We start from the raw sequence: 17,527 nt of genomic DNA on the forward strand, positions 1-17,527 counted from the left end.
TCCTACACAAAAACAAATCTTAAAAGTTTTATTCTATTTTCAGAAAAAATTTAGTTTATTATATGTAAATCGTACTTGACATGAATTTGTAATCATTTTTTAATCTAGATACAATATATGATATTTGTGGTCGAGACGGGACTCGAACCTATGATTTTGTGTATTTTTTCTGGCCCGCCTCCCTGAAATTTCCTGCGTTCCTATTGGCTGGCAGCGCTCTACACCTACGCGCGACTGGCCCGCGCGTGACAGGCAGAGATACTATCCGCTATACTAACGAGGACCGGTCGTCACAGCAGTGTCCCTGAGCGGTACGGCATTGTATGCTCAGCCGTTGAGAAGTCAATTAATACTGGACATGCTTTATGGGAGTTATTGTTATTTAAGCCTTTCATTTTGGCCAAGAGGGGCAGGAAGAGGAGCTCTCCCTCTCCTGTGGAGGAATCCACCTGCAATCCAAGGATATGAAGGGTTTGTTCATTTAGCCTCCAGAAAGTTCCTAAAAATCTCATGCGAATTCTAGACACTGGTCTTCCACGTACTACTGGATTCAGGGACATCCTCTTAGACAGGGTTTGCCAGTCATCTGGTGATGGGGCAGATTCTTATTACATTTGCTCCATCCTCTAATGTTTCAACGCATTCGGATGGCCACACTGGTGAACCCTGCTGGTCAGATTGGAAATGCAATAGTGGAAATGCCACACAAACTTAGGTCAAACATGCATAAACCAAACTTTTACAAACCAATGCAAATGCTATCTTGAAAGTAAAACCTTTCAAATAGAATTAGCTTACCACCCTCAGGTGAGTCTTGAACGGCAGGGTTGGCTTTATCAGCAGTTTCCACGGCAGAGCACGAGCTCATACAAGGTGTTTGTCCGTGGTAAAGAAGAAGCCTCCCCATCGGGGAATCGAACCCCGGTCTTCCGCGTGACAGGCGGAGATACTGTCCACTATACTAACGAGGACCGGTCGTCAAAGCAGTGTCCCTGAGCGGTACGGCTTTGTGTGCCTCTCCCTCTCCTGTGGAGGAATCCACCTGCAATCCAAGGAGATGAAGGGTTTTTTCATTTAGCCTCCAGAAAGTTCCATTAAAATATCAAGCGAATTCTAGACACTGGTCTTCCACGTACTACTGGATTCAGGGACATCCTCTTAGACAGGGTTTGCCGGTCATCTGGTGATGGGGCAGATTCTTATTACATTTGCTCCATCCTCTAATGTTTCAACGCATTCGGATGGCCACACTGGTGAACCCTGCTGGTCAGATTGGAAATGCAATAGTGGAAATGCCACACAAACTTAGGTCAAACATGCATAAACCAACCTATTACAAACCAATGCAAATGCTATCTTGAAAGTAAAACCTTTCAAATAGAATTAGCTTACCACCCTCAGGTGAGTCTTGAACGGCAGGGTTGGCTTTATCAGCAGTTTCCACGGCAGAGCACGAGCTCATACAAGGTGTTTGTCCGTGGTAAAGAAGAAGCCTCCCCGTCGGGGAATCGAACCCCGGTCTTCCGCGTGACAGGCGGAGATACTGTCCACTATACTAACGAGGACCGGTCGTCACAGCAGTGTCCCTGAGCGGTACGGCATTGTATGCTCAGCCGTTGAGAAGTCAATTAATACTGGACATGCTTTATGGGATTTATTGTTATTTAAGCCTTTCATTTTGGCCAAGGGGGGCAGGAAGAGGAGCTTTCCCTCTCCTGTGGAGGAATCCACCTGCAATCCAAGGAGATAAAGGGTTTGTTCATTTAGCCTCCAGAAAGTTCCTAAAAACCTCATGCGAATTCTAGACACTGGTCTTCCACATACTACTGGATTCAGGGACATCCTCTTAGACAGGGTTTACTAACTATACTAACGAGGACCGGTCGTCAAAGCAGTGTCCCTGAGCGGTACGGCATTGTATGCCTCTCCCTCTCCTGTGGAGGAATCCACCTGCAATCCAAGGAGATGAAGGGTTTGTTCATTTAGCCTCCAGAAAGTTCCATTAAAATATCAAGCGAATTCTAGACACTGGTCTTCCACGTACTACTGGATTCAGGGACATCCTCTTAGACAGGGTTTGCCGGTCATCTGGTGATGGGGCAGATTCTTATTACATTTGCTCCATCCTCTAATGGAAATGGCTATATTATTGTTTTTAACAAAAAAAGACAAAAAGCTGGGTGGGAGGAGCCTGCACCAGACATTACCCTTGCTGAGCATGGTGGCATGTGTGTGATAGCACATTGTCCCAACGTCTCATGGTTACAGCTCGAGTTTCTCTTCATTCACGCATAAATCTTTCGCCTTTTACTAAAGATTTCCGTGGAGGGGAACGTTTGCGAGTTATTGGTATTTTTGGATGCTCTGCTCACAGTAGAGCTAAATGCCTTTGTTCAAAAACAGAAGACTTTTTGTTTGGAGCTGGGTTTTGGTCAAACCATTGCCACTTTCCCAGTTCACAACTTCAAATCTTGGGTCAGCAGAATGATTGTAAGGTTTACGAAACACAAAAGGGTAGTGTTGGGAGAAACAAAGCTTTTCAAAGCTTTCAACTGATTGCTTTGCAAATTGATTAACTGTTTCAACGCATTCGGAAGGCCACACTGGTGACCCCTGCTGGTCAGATTGGAAATGCAACACTGGAAATGCCACACAAACTCAGGTCAAACATGCATAAACCAACCTTTTACAAACCAATGCAAATGCTATCTTGAAAGTAAAACCTTTCAAATAGAATTAGCTTACCACCCTCAGGTGAGACTTGAACGGCAGGGTTGGCTTTATCAGCAGTTTTCACGGCAGAGCATGAGCTCATACAAGGTGTTTGTCCGTGGTAAAGAAGAAGCCTCCCCGTCGGGGAATCGAACCCCGGTCTTCCGCGTGACAGGCGGAGATACTGTCCACTATACTAACGAGGACCGGTCGTCACAGCAGTGTCCCTGAGCGGTACGGCATTGTATGCTCAGCCGTTGAGAAGTCAATTAATACTGGACATGCTTTATGGGAGTTATTGTTATCTAAGCCTTTCATTTTGGCCAAGAGGGGCAGGAAGAGGAGCTCTCCCTCTCCTGTGGAGGAATCTACCTGCAATCCAAGGATATGAAGGGTTTGTTCATTTAGCCTCCAGAAAGTTCCTAAAAATCTCATGCGAATTCCAGACACTGGTCTTCCACGTACTACTGGATTCAGGGACATCCTCTTAGACAGGGTGTGCCGGTCATCTGGTGATCGGGCAGATTCTTATTACATTTGCTCCATCCTCTAATGTTTCAACGCATTCGGATGGCCACACTGGTGACCCCTGCTGGTCAGATTGGAAATGCAATAGTGGAAATGCCACACAAACTTAGGTCAAACATGCATAAACCAAACTTTTACAAACCAATGCAAATGCTATCTTGAAAGTAAAACCTTTCAAATAGAATTAGCTTACCACCCTCAGGTGAGTCTTGAACGGCAGGGTTGGCTTTATCAGCAGTTTCCACGGCAGAGCACGAGCTCACCCAAGGTGTTTGTCCGTGGTAAAGAAGAAGCATTCCTGTGGAGGAATCTACCTGCAATCCAAGGAGATGAAGGGTTTGTTCATTTAGCCTCCAGAAAGTTCTTAAAAATCTCATGCGAATTCCAGACACTGGTCTTCCACGTACTACTGGATTCAGGGACATCCTCTTAGACAGGGTTTGCAGGTCATCTGGTGATGGGGCAGATTCTTATTACATTTGCTCCATCCTCTAATGTTTCAACGCATTCGGATGGCCACACTGGTGAACCCTGCTGGTCAGATTGGAAATGCAACAGTGGAAATGCCACACAAACTTAGGTCAAACATGCATAAACCAACCTTTTACAAACCAATGCAAATGCTATCTTGAAAGTAAAACCTTTCAAATAGAATTAGCTTACCACCCTCAGGTGAGTCTTGAACGGCAGGGTTGGCTTTATCAGTAGTTTCCACGGCAGAGCATGAGCTCATACAAGGTGTTTGTCCATGGTAAAGAAGAAGCCTTCCTGTGGAGGAATCTACCTGCAATCCAAGGATATGAAGGGTTTGTTCATTTAGCCTCCAGAAAGTTCCTAAAAATCTCATGCGAATTCCAGACACTGGTCTTCCACGTACTACTGGATTCAGGGACATCCTCTTAGACAGGGTTTGCCAGTCATCTGGTGATGGGGCAGATTCTTATTACATTTGCTCCATCCTCTAATGTTTCAACGCATTCGGATGGCCACACTGGTGAACCCTGCTGGTCAGATTGGAAATGCAATAGTGGAAATGCCACACAAACTTAGGTCAAACATGCATAAACCAACCTTTTACAAACCAATGCAAATGCTATCTTGAAAGTAAAACCTTTCAAATAGAATTAGCTTACCACCCTCAGGTGAGACTTGAACGGCAGGGTTGGCTTTATCAGCAGTTTCCACGGCAGAGCATGAGCTCATACAAGGTGTTTGTCCGTGGTAAAGAAGAAGCCTCCCCGTCGGGGAATCGAACCCCGGTCTTCCGCGTGCCAGGCAGAGATACTGTCCGCTATACTAACGAGGACCGGTCGTCACAGCAGTGTCCCTGAGCGGTACGGCATTGTATGCTCAGCCGTTGAGAAGTCAATTAATACTGGACATGCTTTATGGGAGTTATTGTTATTTAAGCCTTTCATTTTGGCCAAGAGGGGCAGGAAGAGGAGCTCTCCCTCTCCTGTGGAGGAATCCACCTGCAATCCAAGGATATGAAGGGTTTGTTCATTTAGCCTCCAGAAAGTTCCTAAAAATCTCATACGAATTCTAGACACTGGTCTTCCACGTACTACTGGATTCAGGGACATCCTCTTAGACAGGGTTTGCCAGTCATCTGGTGATGGGGCAGATTCTTATTACATTTGCTCCATCCTCTAATGTTTCAACGCATTCGGATGGCCACACTGGTGAACCCTGCTGGTCAGATTGGAAATGCAATAGTGGAAATGCCACACAAACTTAGGTCAAACATGCATAAACCAAACTTTTACAAACCAATGCAAATGCTATCTTGAAAGTAAAACCTTTCAAATAGAATTAGCTTACCACCCTCAGGTGAGTCTTGAACGGCAGGGTTGGCTTTATCAGCAGTTTCCACGGCAGAGCACGAGCTCATACAAGGTGTTTGTCCGTGGTAAAGAAGAAGCCTCCCCATCGGGGAATCGAACCCCGGTCTTCCGCGTGACAGGCGGAGATACTGTCCACTATACTAACGAGGACCGGTCGTCAAAGCAGTGTCCCTGAGCGGTACGGCTTTGTGTGCCTCTCCCTCTCCTGTGGAGGAATCCACCTGCAATCCAAGGAGATGAAGGGTTTTTTCATTTAGCCTCCAGAAAGTTCCATTAAAATATCAAGCGAATTCTAGACACTGGTCTTCCACGTACTACTGGATTCAGGGACATCCTCTTAGACAGGGTTTGCCGGTCATCTGGTGATGGGGCAGATTCTTATTACATTTGCTCCATCCTCTAATGTTTCAACGCATTCGGATGGCCACACTGGTGAACCCTGCTAGTCAGATTGGAAATGCAATAGTGGAAATGCCACACAAACTTAGGTCAAACATGCATAAACCAACCTATTACAAACCAATGCAAATGCTATCTTGAAAGTAAAACCTTTCAAATAGAATTAGCTTACCACCCTCAGGTGAGTCTTGAACGGCAGGGTTGGCTTTATCAGCAGTTTCCACGGCAGAGCACGAGCTCATACAAGGTGTTTGTCCGTGGTAAAGAAGAAGCCTCCCCGTCGGGGAATCGAACCCCGGTCTTCCGCGTGACAGGCGGAGATACTGTCCACTATACTAACGAGGACCGGTCGTCACAGCAGTGTCCCTGAGCGGTACGGCATTGTATGCTCAGCCGTTGAGAAGTCAATTAATACTGGACATGCTTTATGGGAGTTATTGTTATTTAAGCCTTTCATTTTGGCCAAGGGGGGCAGGAAGAGGAGCTTTCCCTCTCCTGTGGAGGAATCCACCTGCAATCCAAGGAGATAAAGGGTTTGTTCATTTAGCCTCCAGAAAGTTCCTAAAAACCTCATGCGAATTCTAGACACTGGTCTTCCACATACTACTGGATTCAGGGACATCCTCTTAGACAGGGTTTACTAACTATACTAACGAGGACCGGTCGTCAAAGCAGTGTCCCTGAGCGGTACGGCATTGTATGCCTCTCCCTCTCCTGTGGAGGAATCCACCTGCAATCCAAGGAGATGAAGGGTTTGTTCATTTAGCCTCCAGAAAGTTCCATTAAAATATCAAGCGAATTCTAGACACTGGTCTTCCACGTACTACTGGATTCAGGGACATCCTCTTAGACAGGGTTTGCCGGTCATCTGGTGATGGGGCAGATTCTTATTACATTTGCTCCATCCTCTAATGGAAATGGCTATATTATTGTTTTTAACAAAAAAAGACAAAAAGCTGGGTGGGAGGAGCCTGCACCAGACATTACCCTTGCTGAGCATGGTGGCATGTGTGTGATAGCACATTGTCCCAACGTCTCATGGTTACAGCTCGAGTTTCTCTTCATTCACGCATAAATCTTTCGCCTTTTACTAAAGATTTCCGTGGAGGGGAACGTTTGCGAGTTATTGGTATTTTTGGATGCTCTGCTCACAGTAGAGCTAAATGCCTTTGTTCAAAAACAGAAGACTTTTTGTTTGGAGCTGGGTTTTGGTCAAACCATTGCCACTTTCCCAGTTCACAACTTCAAATCTTGGGTCAGCAGAATGATTGTAAGGTTTACGAAACACAAAAGGGTAGTGTTGGGAGAAACAAAGCTTTTCAAAGCTTTCAACTGATTGCTTTGCAAATTGATTAACTGTTTCAACGCATTCGGAAGGCCACACTGGTGACCCCTGCTGGTCAGATTGGAAATGCAACACTGGAAATGCCACACAAACTCAGGTCAAACATGCATAAACCAACCTTTTACAAACCAATGCAAATGCTATCTTGAAAGTAAAACCTTTCAAATAGAATTAGCTTACCACCCTCAGGTGAGACTTGAACGGCAGGGTTGGCTTTATCAGCAGTTTCCACGGCAGAGCATGAGCTCATACAAGGTGTTTGTCCGTGGTAAAGAAGAAGCCTCCCCGTCGGGGAATCGAACCCCGGTCTTCCGCGTGACAGGCGGAGATACTGTCCACTATACTAACGAGGACCGGTTGTCACAGCAGTGTCCCTGAGCGGTACGGCATTGTATGCTCAGCCGTTGAGAAGTCAATTAATACTGGACATGCTTTATGGGAGTTATTGTTATTTAAGCCTTTCATTTTGGCCAAGGGGGGCAGGAAGAGGAGCTCTCCCTCTCCTGTGGAGGAATCCACCTGCAATCCAAGGAGATGAAGGGTTTGTTCATTTAGCCTCCAGAAAGTTCCTAAAAACCTCATGCGAATTCTAGACACTGGTCTTCCACGTACTACTGGATTCAGGGACATCCTCTTAGACAGGGTTTGCCGGTCATCTGGTGATGGGGCAGATTCTTATTACATTTGCTCCATCCTCTAATGGAAATGGCTATATTATTGTTTTTAACAAAAAAAAGACAAAAAGCTGGGTGGGAGGAGCCTGCACCAGACATTACCCTTGCTGAGCATGGTGGCATGTGTGTGATAGCACATTGTCCCAACGTCTCATGGTTACAGCTCGAGTTTCTCTTCATTCACGCATAAATCTTTCGCCTTTTACTAAAGATTTCCGTGGAGGGGAACGTTTGCGAGTTATTGATATTTTTGGATGCTCTGCTCACAGTAGAGCTAAATGCCTTTGTTCAAAAACAGAAGACTTTTTGTTTGGAGCTGGGTTTTGGTCAAACCATTGCCACTTTCCCAGTTAACAACTTAAAATCTTGGGTCAGCAGAATGATTGTAAGGTTTACCAATCACAAAAGGGTAGTGTTGGGAGAAACAAAGCTTTTCAAAGCTTTCAACTGATTGCTTTGCAAATTGATTAACTGTTTCAACGCATTCGGAAGGCCACACTGGTGACCCCTGCTGGTCAGATTGGAAATGCAACACTGGAAATGCCACACAAACTCAGGTCAAACATGCATAAACCAACCTTTTACAAGCCAATGCAAATGCTATCTTGAAAGTAAAACCTTTCAAATAGAATTAGCTAACCACCCTCAGGTGAGTCTTGAACGGCAGGGTTGGCTTTATCAGCAGTTTCCACGGCAGAGCTCGAGCTCATATAAGGTGTTTGTCCGTGGTAAAGAAGAAGCCTCCCCGTCGGGGAATCGAACCCCGGTCTTTCGCGTGACAGGCAGAGATACTGTCCACTATACTAACGAGGACCGGTCGTCAAAGAAGTGTCCCTGAGCGGTACGGCATTGTATGCCTCTCCCTCTCCTGTGGAGGAATCCACCTGCAATCCAAGGAGATGAAGGGTTTGTTCATTTAGCCTCCAGAAAGTTCCATTAAAATATCAAGCGAATTCTAGACACTGGTCTTCCACGTACTACTGGATTCAGGGACATCCTCTTAGACAGGGTTTGCCGGTCATCTGGTGATGGGGCAGATTCTTATTACATTTGCTCCATCCTCTAATGGAAATGGCTATTCGGTTGTTAAGTCTGATGTCACGCGTGACGTTTAGCCTCTTCCGGGTCCAAGCGCTCCGCTCGTCCATATCTAATTAACGTTACAATGGCGGAACCTGTTAATTTATTTACAATCACGTCCTACTTTAGTGATGCACCCTTGGCAGTCAAAAAAGGTTTAAACTCTTTTAACTCCAATAGGGTGATTAGTGTAGCTCATCCTTATCAACTGCAGCCATTTTCTCTTTTCTTTCTCATCACAGGGAAAGCGGTAGAATGACAGTTGAATCTGTCACTTGTTTTTTTTAACTCCGATCTATTTAAACAACATGGGACACTGCAAAAGCGGTAAGCAGATAGAGAGGACCCAGCATTTGGACCCGGAAACAGTATTATCAGAGCGTGATTACGTCACGACTCAACAACCGTATATTATTGTTTTTAACAAAAAAAGACAAAAAGCTGGGTGGGAGGAGCCTGCACCAGACATTACCCTTGCTGAGCATGGTGGCATGTGTGTGATAGCACATTGTCCCAACATCTCATGGTTACAGCTCGAGTTTCTCTTCATTCACGCATAAATCTTTCGCCTTTTACTAAAGATTTCCGTGGAGGGGAACGTTTGCGAGTTATTGGTATTTTTGGATGCTCTGCTCACAGTAGAGCTAAATGCCTTTGTTCAAAAACAGAAGACTTTTTGTTTGGAGCTGGATGGTGGTCAAACCATTGCCACTTTCCCAGTTCACAACTTCAAATCTTGGGTCAGCAGAATGATTGTAAGGTTTACCAATCACAAAAGGGTAGTGTTGGGAGAAACAAAGCTTTTCAAAGCTTTCAACTGATTGCTTTGCAAATTGATTAACTGTTTCAACGCATTCGGAAGGCCACACTGGTGACCCCTGCTGGTCAGATTGGAAATGCAACACTGGAAATGCCACACAAACTCAGGTCAAACATGCATAAACCAACCTTTTACAAACCAATGCAAATGCTATCTTGAAAGTAAAACCTTTCAAATAGAATTAACTAACCACCCTCAGGTGAGTCTTGAACGGCAGGGTTGGCTTTATCAGCAGTTTCCACGGCAGAGCACGAGCTCATACAAGGTGTTTGTCCGTGGTAAAGAAGAAGCCTCCCCATCGGGGAATCGAACCCCGGTCTTCCGCGTGACAGGCGGAGATACTGTCCACTATACTAACGAGGACCGGTCGTCAAAGCAGTGTCCCTGAGCGGTACGGCTTTGTGTGCCTCTCCCTCTCCTGTGGAGGAATCCACCTGCAATCCAAGGAGATGAAGGGTTTTTTCATTTAGCCTCCAGAAAGTTCCATTAAAATATCAAGCGAATTCTAGACACTGGTCTTCCACGTACTACTGGATTCAGGGACATCCTCTTAGACAGGGTTTGCCGGTCATCTGGTGATGGGGCAGATTCTTATTACATTTGCTCCATCCTCTAATGTTTCAACGCATTCGGATGGCCACACTGGTGAACCCTGCTGGTCAGATTGGAAATGCAATAGTGGAAATGCCACACAAACTTAGGTCAAACATGCATAAACCAACCTATTACAAACCAATGCAAATGCTATCTTGAAAGTAAAACCTTTCAAATAGAATTAGCTTACCACCCTCAGGTGAGTCTTGAACGGCAGGGTTGGCTTTATCAGCAGTTTCCACGGCAGAGCACGAGCTCATACAAGGTGTTTGTCCGTGGTAAAGAAGAAGCCTCCCCGTCGGGGAATCGAACCCCGGTCTTCCGCGTGACAGGCGGAGATACTGTCCACTATACTAACGAGGACCGGTCGTCACAGCAGTGTCCCTGAGCGGTACGGCATTGTATGCTCAGCCGTTGAGAAGTCAATTAATACTGGACATGCTTTATGGGAGTTATTGTTATCTAAGCCTTTCATTTTGGCCAAGAGGGGCAGGAAGAGGAGCTCTCCCTCTCCTGTGGAGGAATCCACCTGCAATCCAAGGATATGAAGGGTTTGTTCATTTAGCCTCCAGAAAGTTCCTAAAAATCTCATGCGAATTCCAGACACTGGTCTTCCACGTACTACTGGATTCAGGGACATCCTCTTAGACAGGGTGTGCCGGTCATCTGGTGATCGGGCAGATTCTTATTACATTTGCTCCATCCTCTAATGTTTCAACGCATTCGGATGGCCACACTGGTGACCCCTGCTGGTCAGATTGGAAATGCAATAGTGGAAATGCCACACAAACTTAGGTCAAACATGCATAAACCAAACTTTTACAAACCAATGCAAATGCTATCTTGAAAGTAAAACCTTTCAAATAGAATTAGCTTACCACCCTCAGGTGAGTCTTGAACGGCAGGGTTGGCTTTATCAGCAGTTTCCACGGCAGAGCACGAGCTCATACAAGGTGTTTGTCCGTGGTAAAGAAGAAGCATTCCTGTGGAGGAATCTACCTGCAATCCAAGGAGATGAAGGGTTTGTTCATTTAGCCTCCAGAAAGTTCTTAAAAATCTCATGCGAATTCCAGACACTGGTCTTCCACGTACTACTGGATTCAGGGACATCCTCTTAGACAGGGTTTGCAGGTCATCTGGTGATGGGGCAGATTCTTATTACATTTGCTCCATCCTCTAATGTTTCAACGCATTCGGATGGCCACACTGGTGAACCCTGCTGGTCAGATTGGAAATGCAACAGTGGAAATGCCACACAAACTTAGGTCAAACATGCATAAACCAACCTTTTACAAACCAATGCAAATGCTATCTTGAAAGTAAAACCTTTCAAATAGAATTAGCTTACCACCCTCAGGTGAGTCTTGAACGGCAGGGTTGGCTTTATCAGTAGTTTCCACGGCAGAGCATGAGCTCATACAAGGTGTTTGTCCATGGTAAAGAAGAAGCCTTCTTGTGGAGGAATCTACCTGCAATCCAAGGAGATGAAGGGTTTGTTCATTTAGCCTCCAGAAAGTTCCTAAAAATCTCATGCGAATTCCAGACACTGGTCTTCCACGTACTACTGGATTCAGGGACATCCTCTTAGACAGGGTGTGCCGGTCATCTGGTGATCGGGCAGATTCTTATTACATTTGCTCCATCCTCTAATGTTTCAACGCATTCGGATGGCCACATTGGTGAACCCTGCTGGTCAGATTGGAAATGCAACAGTGGAAATGCCACACAAACTTAGGTCAAACATGCATAAACCAACCTTTTACAAACCAATGCAAATGCTATCTTGAAAGTAAAACCTTTCAAATAGAATTAGCTTACCACCCTCAGGTGAGACTTGAACGGCAGGGTTGGCTTTATCAGCAGTTTCCACGGCAGAGCATGAGCTCATACAAGGTGTTTGTCCGTGGTAAAGAAGAAGCCTCCCCGTCGGGGAATCGAACCCCGGTCTTCCGCGTGACAGGCAGAGATACTATCCGCTATACTAACGAGGACCGGTCGTCACAGCAGTGTCCCTGAGCGGTACGGCATTGTATGCTCAGCCGTTGAGAAGTCAATTAATACTGGACATGCTTTATGGGAGTTATTGTTATTTAAGCCTTTCATTTTGGCCAAGAGGGGCAGGAAGAGGAGCTCTCCCTCTCCTGTGGAGGAATCCACCTGCAATCCAAGGAGATGAAGGGTTTTTTCATTTAGCCTCCAGAAAGTTCCATTAAAATATCAAGCGAATTCTAGACACTGGTCTTCCACGTACTACTGGATTCAGGGACATCCTCTTAGACAGAGTTTGCCGGTCATCTGGTGATGGGGCAGATTCTTATTACATTTGCTCCATCCTCTAATGTTTCAACGCATTCGGATGGCCACACTGGTGAACCCTGCTGGTCAGATTGGAAATGCAATAGTGGAAATGCCACACAAACTTAGGTCAAACATGCATAAACCAACCTATTACAAACCAATGCAAATGCTATCTTGAAAGTAAAACCTTTCAAATAGAATTAGCTTACCACCCTCAGGTGAGTCTTGAACGGCAGGGTTGGCTTTATCAGCAGTTTCCACGGCAGAGCACGAGCTCATACAAGGTGTTTGTCCGTGGTAAAGAAGAAGCCTACCCGTCGGGGAATCGAACCCCGGTCTTCCGCGTGACAGGCGGAGATACTGTCCACTATACTAACGAGGACCGGTCGTCACAGCAGTGTCCCTGAGCGGTACGGCATTGTATGCTCAGCCGTTGAGAAGTCAATTAATACTGGACATGCTTTATGGGAGTTATTGTTATTTAAGCCTTTCATTTTGGCCAAGGGGGGCAGGAAGAGGAGCTTTCCCTCTCCTGTGGAGGAATCCACCTGCAATCCAAGGAGATAAAGGGTTTGTTCATTTAGCCTCCAGAAAGTTCCTAAAAACCTCATGCGAATTCTAGACACTGGTCTTCCACATACTACTGGATTCAGGGACATCCTCTTAGACAGGGTTTACTAACTATACTAACGAGGACCGGTCGTCAAAGCAGTGTCCCTGAGCGGTACGGCATTGTATGCCTCTCCCTCTCCTGTGGAGGAATCCACCTGCAATCCAAGGAGATGAAGGGTTTGTTCATTTAGCCTCCAGAAAGTTCCATTAAAATATCAAGCGAATTCTAGACACTGGTCTTCCACGTACTACTGGATTCAGGGACATCCTCTTAGACAGGGTTTGCCGGTCATCTGGTGATGGGGCAGATTCTTATTACATTTGCTCCATCCTCTAATGGAAATGGCTATATTATTGTTTTTAACAAAAAAAGACAAAAAGCTGGGTGGGAGGAGCCTGCACCAGACATTACCCTTGCTGAGCATGGTGGCATGTGTGTGATAGCACATTGTCCCAACGTCTCATGGTTACAGCTCGAGTTTCTCTTCATTCACGCATAAATCTTTCGCCTTTTACTAAAGATTTCCGTGGAGGGGAACGTTTGCGGGTTATTGGTATTTTTGGATGCTCTGCTCACAGTAGAGCTAAATGCCTTTGTTCAAAAACAGAAGACTTTTTGTTTGGAGCTGGGTTTTGGTCAAACCATTGCCACTTTCCCAGTTCACAACTTCAAATCTTGGGTCAGCAGAATGATTGTAAGGTTTACGAAACACAAAAGGGTAGTGTTGGGAGAAACAAAGCTTTTCAAAGCTTTCAACTGATTGCTTTGCAAATTGATTAACTGTTTCAACGCATTCGGAAGGCCACACTGGTGACCCCTGCTGGTCAGATTGGAAATGCAACACTGGAAATGCCACACAAACTCAGGTCAAACATGCATAAACCAACCTTTTACAAACCAATGCAAATGCTATCTTGAAAGTAAAACCTTTCAAATAGAATTAGCTTACCACCCTCAGGTGAGACTTGAACGGCAGGGTTGGCTTTATCAGCAGTTTTCACGGCAGAGCATGAGCTCATACAAGGTGTTTGTCTGTGGTAAAGAAGAAGCCTCCCCGTCGGGGAATCGAACCCCGGTCTTCCGCGTGACAGGCGGAGATACTGTCCACTATACTAACGAGGACCGGTCGTCACAGCAGTGTCCCTGAGCGGTACGGCATTGTATGCTCAGCCGTTGAGAAGTCAATTAATACTGGACATGCTTTATGGGAGTTATTGTTATCTAAGCCTTTCATTTTGGCCAAGAGGGGCAGGAAGAGGAGCTCTCCCTCTCCTGTGGAGGAATCTACCTGCAATCCAAGGATATGAAGGGTTTGTTCATTTAGCCTCCAGAAAGTTCCTAAAAATCTCATGCGAATTCCAGACACTGGTCTTCCACGTACTACTGGATTCAGGGACATCCTCTTAGACAGGGTGTGCCGGTCATCTGGTGATCGGGCAGATTCTTATTACATTTGCTCCATCCTCTAATGTTTCAACGCATTCGGATGGCCACACTGGTGACCCCTGCTGGTCAGATTGGAAATGCAATAGTGGAAATGCCACACAAACTTAGGTCAAACATGCATAAACCAAACTTTTACAAACCAATGCAAATGCTATCTTGAAAGTAAAACCTTTCAAATAGAATTAGCTTACCACCCTCAGGTGAGTCTTGAACGGCAGGGTTGGCTTTATCAGCAGTTTCCACGGCAGAGCACGAGCTCACCCAAGGTGTTTGTCCGTGGTAAAGAAGAAGCATTCCTGTGGAGGAATCTACCTGCAATCCAAGGAGATGAAGGGTTTGTTCATTTAGCCTCCAGAAAGTTCTTAAAAATCTCATGCGAATTCCAGACACTGGTCTTCCACGTACTACTGGATTCAGGGACATCCTCTTAGACAGGGTTTGCAGGTCATCTGGTGATGGGGCAGATTCTTATTACATTTGCTCCATCCTCTAATGTTTCAACGCATTCGGATGGCCACACTGGTGAACCCTGCTGGTCAGATTGGAAATGCAACAGTGGAAATGCCACACAAACTTAGGTCAAACATGCATAAACCAACCTTTTACAAACCAATGCAAATGCTATCTTGAAAGTAAAACCTTTCAAATAGAATTAGCTTACCACCCTCAGGTGAGTCTTGAACGGCAGGGTTGGCTTTATCAGTAGTTTCCACGGCAGAGCATGAGCTCATACAAGGTGTTTGTCCATGGTAAAGAAGAAGCCTTCCTGTGGAGGAATCTACCTGCAATCCAAGGATATGAAGGGTTTGTTCATTTAGCCTCCAGAAAGTTCCTAAAAATCTCATGCGAATTCCAGACACTGGTCTTCCACGTACTACTGGATTCAGGGACATCCTCTTAGACAGGGTTTGCCAGTCATCTGGTGATGGGGCAGATTCTTATTACATTTGCTCCATCCTCTAATGTTTCAACGCATTCGGATGGCCACACTGGTGAACCCTGCTGGTCAGATTGGAAATGCAATAGTGGAAATGCCACACAAACTTAGGTCAAACATGCATAAACCAACCTTTTACAAACCAATGCAAATGCTATCTTGAAAGTAAAACCTTTCAAATAGAATTAGCTTACCACCCTCAGGTGAGACTTGAACGGCAGGGTTGGCTTTATCAGCAGTTTCCACGGCAGAGCATGAGCTCATACAAGGTGTTTGTCCGTGGTAAAGAAGAAGCCTCCCCGTCGGGGAATCGAACCCCGGTCTTCCGCGTGACAGGCAGAGATACTGTCCGCTATACTAACGAGGACCGGTCGTCACAGCAGTGTCCCTGAGCGGTACGGCATTGTATGCTCAGCCGTTGAGAAGTCAATTAATACTGGACATGCTTTATGGGAGTTATTGTTATTTAAGCCTTTCATTTTGGCCAAGAGGGGCAGGAAGAGGAGCTCTCCCTCTCCTGTGGAGGAATCCACCTGCAATCCAAGGATATGAAGGGTTTGTTCATTTAGCCTCCAGAAAGTTCCTAAAAATCTCATGCGAATTCTAGACACTGGTCTTCCACGTACTACTGGATTCAGGGACATCCTCTTAGACAGGGTTTGCCAGTCATCTGGTGATGGGGCAGATTCTTATTACATTTGCTCCATCCTCTAATGTTTCAACGCATTCGGATGGCCACACTGGTGAACCCTGCTGGTCAGATTGGAAATGCAATAGTGGAAATGCCACACAAACTTAGGTCAAACATGCATAAACCAAACTTTTACAAACCAATGCAAATGCTATCTTGAAAGTAAAACCTTTCAAATAGAATTAGCTTACCACCCTCAGGTGAGTCTTGAACGGCAGGGTTGGCTTTATCAGCAGTTTCCACGGCAGAGCACGAGCTCATACAAGGTGTTTGTCCGTGGTAAAGAAGAAGCCTCCCCATCGGGGAATCGAACCCCGGTCTTCCGCGTGACAGGCGGAGATACTGTCCACTATACTAACGAGGACCGGTCGTCAAAGCAGTGTCCCTGAGCGGTACGGCTTTGTGTGCCTCTCCCTCTCCTGTGGAGGAATCCACCTGCAATCCAAGGAGATGAAGGGTTTTTTCATTTAGCCTCCAGAAAGTTCCATTAAAATATCAAGCGAATTCTAGACACTGGTCTTCCACGTACTACTGGATTCAGGGACATCCTCTTAGACAGGGTTTGCCGGTCATCTGGTGATGGGGCAGATTCTTATTACATTTGCTCCATCCTCTAATGTTTCAACGCATTCGGATGGCCACACTGGTGAACCCTGCTAGTCAGATTGGAAATGCAATAGTGGAAATGCCACACAAACTTAGGTCAAACATGCATAAACCAACCTATTACAAACCAATGCAAATGCTATCTTGAAAGTAAAACCTTTCAAATAGAATTAGCTTACCACCCTCAGGTGAGTCTTGAACGGCAGGGTTGGCTTTATCAGCAGTTTCCACGGCAGAGCACGAGCTCATACAAGGTGTTTGTCCGTGGTAAAGAAGAAGCCTCCCCGTCGGGGAATCGAACCCCGGTCTTCCGCGTGACAGGCGGAGATACTGTCCACTATACTAACGAGGACCGGTCGTCACAGCAGTGTCCCTGAGCGGTACGGCATTGTATGCTCAGCCGTTGAGAAGTCAATTAATACTGGACATGCTTTATGGGAGTTATTGTTATTTAAGCCTTTCATTTTGGCCAAGGGGGGCAGGAAGAGGAGCTTTCCCTCTCCTGTGGAGGAATCCACCTGCAATCCAAGGAGATAAAGGGTTTGTTCATTTAGCCTCCAGAAAGTTCCTAAAAACCTCATGCGAATTCTAGACACTGGTCTTCCACATACTACTGGATTCAGGGACATCCTCTTAGACAGGGTTTACTAACTATACTAACGAGGACCGGTCGTCAAAGCAGTGTCCCTGAGCGGTAAGGCATTGTATGCCTCTCCCTCTCCTGTGGAGGAATCCACCTGCAATCCAAGGAGATGAAGGGTTTGTTCATTTAGCCTCCAGAAAGTTCCATTAAAATATCAAGCGAATTCTAGACACTGGTCTTCCACGTACTACTGGATTCAGGGACATCCTCTTAGACAGGGTTTGCCGGTCATCTGGTGATGGGGCAGATTCTTATTACATTTGCTCCATCCTCTAATGGAAATGGCTATATTATTGT

The 17,527-nt window shown here is 45.7% G+C and overlaps 13 non-coding genes across 13 annotated transcripts; 5 read left to right on the forward strand and 8 right to left on the reverse strand.

Moving 5' to 3' along the window:
• Positions 1–1,493: 1,493 nt before the first annotated feature.
• On the reverse strand, positions 1,494–1,565 carry trnad-guc (transfer RNA aspartic acid (anticodon GUC)). Its single transcript has one exon. It is a non-coding gene; the product is annotated as a tRNA-Asp (tRNA).
• A 700-nt stretch (positions 1,566–2,265) lies between these two features.
• LOC148974443 (U5 spliceosomal RNA) lies at positions 2,266–2,381 on the forward strand. The gene has a single exon (XR_016146153.1). It is a non-coding gene; the product is annotated as a U5 spliceosomal RNA (small nuclear RNA).
• Positions 2,382–2,846: 465 nt separating this feature from the next.
• On the reverse strand, positions 2,847–2,918 carry trnad-guc (transfer RNA aspartic acid (anticodon GUC)). Its single transcript has one exon. It is a non-coding gene; the product is annotated as a tRNA-Asp (tRNA).
• Positions 2,919–4,474: 1,556 nt separating this feature from the next.
• Positions 4,475–4,546, reverse strand: trnaa-ggc (transfer RNA alanine (anticodon GGC)). The gene has a single exon. It is a non-coding gene; the product is annotated as a tRNA-Ala (tRNA).
• A 1,210-nt stretch (positions 4,547–5,756) lies between these two features.
• trnad-guc (transfer RNA aspartic acid (anticodon GUC)) lies at positions 5,757–5,828 on the reverse strand. Its single transcript has one exon. It is a non-coding gene; the product is annotated as a tRNA-Asp (tRNA).
• A 700-nt stretch (positions 5,829–6,528) lies between these two features.
• On the forward strand, positions 6,529–6,644 carry LOC148974447 (U5 spliceosomal RNA). Its single transcript, XR_016146154.1, has one exon. It is a non-coding gene; the product is annotated as a U5 spliceosomal RNA (small nuclear RNA).
• A 465-nt stretch (positions 6,645–7,109) lies between these two features.
• On the reverse strand, positions 7,110–7,181 carry trnad-guc (transfer RNA aspartic acid (anticodon GUC)). Its single transcript has one exon. It is a non-coding gene; the product is annotated as a tRNA-Asp (tRNA).
• A 481-nt stretch (positions 7,182–7,662) lies between these two features.
• LOC148974449 (U5 spliceosomal RNA) lies at positions 7,663–7,778 on the forward strand. The gene has a single exon (XR_016146138.1). It is a non-coding gene; the product is annotated as a U5 spliceosomal RNA (small nuclear RNA).
• Positions 7,779–9,112: 1,334 nt separating this feature from the next.
• On the forward strand, positions 9,113–9,228 carry LOC148974450 (U5 spliceosomal RNA). The gene has a single exon (XR_016146155.1). It is a non-coding gene; the product is annotated as a U5 spliceosomal RNA (small nuclear RNA).
• A 1,059-nt stretch (positions 9,229–10,287) lies between these two features.
• Positions 10,288–10,359, reverse strand: trnad-guc (transfer RNA aspartic acid (anticodon GUC)). Its single transcript has one exon. It is a non-coding gene; the product is annotated as a tRNA-Asp (tRNA).
• Positions 10,360–13,376: 3,017 nt separating this feature from the next.
• LOC148974452 (U5 spliceosomal RNA) lies at positions 13,377–13,492 on the forward strand. Its single transcript, XR_016146269.1, has one exon. It is a non-coding gene; the product is annotated as a U5 spliceosomal RNA (small nuclear RNA).
• Positions 13,493–13,957: 465 nt separating this feature from the next.
• Positions 13,958–14,029, reverse strand: trnad-guc (transfer RNA aspartic acid (anticodon GUC)). Its single transcript has one exon. It is a non-coding gene; the product is annotated as a tRNA-Asp (tRNA).
• A 2,838-nt stretch (positions 14,030–16,867) lies between these two features.
• Positions 16,868–16,939, reverse strand: trnad-guc (transfer RNA aspartic acid (anticodon GUC)). Its single transcript has one exon. It is a non-coding gene; the product is annotated as a tRNA-Asp (tRNA).
• Positions 16,940–17,527: the final 588 nt, after the last annotated feature.

The sequence above is a fragment of the Pimephales promelas genome, chromosome 13, assembly GCF_988280905.1.
Source record: "Pimephales promelas chromosome 13, fPimPro1.hap1.1, whole genome shotgun sequence".
NCBI classification, from domain to species: Eukaryota; Metazoa; Chordata; class Actinopteri; order Cypriniformes; family Leuciscidae; genus Pimephales; species Pimephales promelas.